Raw genomic sequence first — 3,728 nt, 5'->3', positions numbered from 1 at the left:
TGCACACGTTGACTTAAGGATTTTCTTTTATTTTTTCTCGGCGATAAACATTTGTTTAACATTAAACACAGTAGGATTTTCAGTTTTATATATAAGGCTTTGCATCTTTAGTTAAATTTACTAAAATTAAAATTTAGCTACTTCAGTTTCTGTTAACTGAATGCGATGATGTTCGTATCTACAGGCCTACGAGACTGTGTGAGGGCGATAAGTATGCACAGGAGAGAGAGAGAGAGAGAGAGAGAGAGAGAGAGAGAGAGAGAGAGAGAGAGAGAGAGAGAGAGAGAGCCAACATGTAAGCATGCAGATTATTGAAAATAAAGAAAACCTGACAATATTTAGAAGGGGAATTTGTAGTAATGAGCGCTGTATACGAATTCCTGTAAACAGACCTAAAACCCACACACAAACACCCACACACACACACAAACACACAGCACACACACAAACACAGACACACACACACGCACACAGATACTTCAAAACAATGGTTTATGCCCATCCATTGCCTAGTTGAATTGTAAGGGATTAATTTTCTTTACTGTCTTTTCGTTTTAGGAAATGACAAGATCACAAGCCGAGTATTTCATATTTAACTCTAGGAGAGCTGAATGGTGTTTGCACCTGTTATCAACACGAACATGTTGCAAGCAAGTATTATATTTGTATTTCCGATTTCGATAATATTCATATTCCCCAATCAGTATAACGCATGGAAATTTAACATTTTTTTTTAAGTCATTCACCGAGATATTATTCAGTTTTAAACAAAGAACCAACGTTTAAAAATTGCGACCTCGATGCCATACCCCACTAAGAATGTATTTCTTCAGTTATTTTATTTCTGCGTTGGAATATTTCCTTTTTCAGGTACACGCTTTGAAACTGCCTGAGAAATATTCCACGCAAGCATAATCGAGAAAGCAACGACCAGTCCCCTACAAAGCAATTATAATGCTCTTGGTTTGCGCTCGTGTAGCAACTACCCTCCGCTAAGCCTATGACGTCAAGGCATTCGGAAAGCAAAAGCACCTTCCTTCCCGGCCCGCCCTAACCACCCGATTTTCCTACCGCTGAGGCCCGGACGAATTTTCAAGTGTCCGACGAAGGGAATATTTCGCTCTTACCAGGATTTACTCCAAGTTGAGGTATGAAATCTATTTCCAGTTGATCTGAAGTGTATATAGCGTGACGTTGTTTGTAAGTCTATGCGGCGTGCTGTTTGTATGCCATTTTGTGATTATTTTACGACATTCATTGAGATGAAAACAAAATACGGTAGCTGGTTCGTTTCGTACGTTTGGTAGGGGTGAACATAATGGCGGAAATTCAAAATGACATCTTACATGAAGAAAATATAAATGCTTTAGAATTTTGAATAAATATTTTTGTCTTGAAAAAAAATTATATGTATCGGTTATTTTGATTATTTAACCATAAATTTGGTCGATTTGGCAATGATTTTCGTGACATCTACAACGGAAACCGTTTGATAATTTAGAACGCAGTTTGACAAAAGCGTCGTTTTTTAAAAATTTCATTGTTATTTTCTGTGTAAAGCGTTAGATGCTCATTTCCCAATTATAAATAAGGCCTGCTTTAGGTTATTATATCGCTTTCATAAGCGGTATTGAGCTACTTAGCTTCAATCTGACCACTTTTTTTTTTTTTTTTTTTTTTTTTTTTTTTTTTTTTTGTAGACATTAGATGCGTGATATTTGACGTGGTTTGAAATGCATGAATATCTTCCAGATCTGGAAGATGGCGGAGTTTCTTTTAAGGAAAATCAGCGAAATTTGAAAGCTTGTCTGCGGAGCGCCTCTATTTTGAAGGTCGTTCCAAAAGATGATAGCGCTGTACTTGGTATGCGATTACTGTTGTTTTCAGGAAGACAGCTGATTTTAAACCTTTAAGTGAAAACCAAGTATGATCCCTGGGCAGTATGCGTGAATGTGTCATTCTTAAATTTCAATTGAATTAGTATGAAAAATAGGTTTTCGAAATCATTTAAGACAGATTCCCCCGACAAATATACAACAGTTTTTACTTGTGTGTGCCAGTTATGTCCACGTACGATAATTATAATATTAAATAGAAATATTTGCCCATCAGATAAAATATATATAATTTTTAACTTGGAGTCTACCAATTCATGAACGCATAACTTCATTCCATGAATTTTTGGAATGAAAAGTATCATTCAATTTTACATTTGACTAATTCCGGAAATTAAAACAAGGTTTCAAATCTGTTATCGCCATGCCAAATATATATTAATGGCACAGGAACTTGAATACTGAAATGGCTGAAATGATTACATATGGTTTCAGGACATGATACATGCGTACATAAATACATGCATGCATGCAAACATGCATAATGTATGTATGTAAGTAATTAATCTGGTGATCATCAGACTTTTCGTCCTATTGTATGCAAAAGTTTAAAATAAGCAGATCCTTCTGGAAGTAGCTAATAATATCTGCTATATTTACGTCAGTTAAGAAATGTCCTTGTTTCCTTATTCCATTATAGGATGAATAGACAATTTATTATTTACTTCAGTTCTCTATCAGGAGAATAAAAAAAAATAGATTCTTTATTAATTAAAATTCTTATTACTACTCACACAAAATTAGCTTTTTGTTCTTTATAAAAATCAGCATAGACAAGAGACAAGACTGCGAGTTGGTTCTTAGTTTTTTCATATATTAAGTTTCATCCATTAAAACCTAACAGAAAAGTGTCAACTCCAGAAACTCGAAGTAATACTGTTTACATGTGAATTTATCTGCACTTTTCAAGAAAGTTTGTAATAAAATATACAGAGTAAATAATTTTATGGATTACTCAGTTATCTATGTTGGTAATAAACTATTACAAGTTATTTTTTTTTTCAAGATGCTGTGCCATGAGCAATATTATTACCAGAATAAAAACATTGCCAAGCACTTCTTTAATTTCTCGTTCAGCTATTTTGCAGGAAGTATCCTGTTTAGTGAAACAAGGACACCTTACGTATCAATTACCTTGGTCACAACACTCATTAATATTTTGGAACATGTAGACTTCTTTTATTTTGTGGATATTTATAGTCAGCTTCAGATAAACGCATTATATTATAAATACTTTATATAAAAAGGAAGAGATATTAATTATTTTGTCAATAAATGCAGTCTATCTTGAATAAAAACATGCAAAGTCAACAAAGTAAATATGAAATAATTTAATAATGGATAATTTACATGTAAAGATATTGGTAAATCTAAATTTTTAGGAATGTTTAGTTATGCTGAATAATACAATATTTACAATGTTAGACTTGGTATGGAATTTTTTTTTTCAATGAATAATGGGCTTCCCAAATGCACATGGTGATAACAGGGGAATTATGAAACCATATTTAGATAGTTAGAGAACACCATTAGGGTAGAAAGACCTTTTAGTGACATCGCTGTTATGAAAAGACGATTCCAAGTTAGATAGCATTCTATGTAATGGTCTTTGTCTGAGAAAGTGGTATTTAATTGTGCATTTATTAAGTGGAAAACAAGATAGCTGTATATTAAAATATGACTATAAGGTGAAATTAATATTAAATTGTACACTACAACTCTCGTCTCTTTGATCTATTTACATATCTTAATGGACAGCTCTTAAGTTGCTTCTATGGGACTGATTTGAGGAAAGATTACAACTTGGCTACTATCACTCTCATCATCATGAGT

At 33.2% G+C, this 3,728-nt stretch overlaps 1 long non-coding RNA gene across 1 annotated transcript in view; it reads left to right on the top strand.

Annotated features, from left to right (window-relative positions):
* The first annotated feature begins 884 nt into the window (after positions 1 to 884).
* Positions 885 to 3,728, top strand: part of LOC135196844 (uncharacterized) — a 4,115-nt gene continuing 1,271 nt past the window's right edge. The window contains exon 1 of the long non-coding RNA XR_010310488.1: positions 885 to 1,148. This is a non-coding gene — a long non-coding RNA (uncharacterized LOC135196844). The remainder of the gene's footprint in view (positions 1,149 to 3,728) is intronic.

The sequence above is a fragment of the Macrobrachium nipponense genome, chromosome 23 (assembly GCF_015104395.2).
Source record: "Macrobrachium nipponense isolate FS-2020 chromosome 23, ASM1510439v2, whole genome shotgun sequence".
Taxonomy (NCBI): domain Eukaryota; kingdom Metazoa; phylum Arthropoda; class Malacostraca; order Decapoda; family Palaemonidae; genus Macrobrachium; species Macrobrachium nipponense.
Note: the sequence above shows the minus strand (reverse complement) of the source record. Positions and strands in the feature narration are given on the sequence as shown.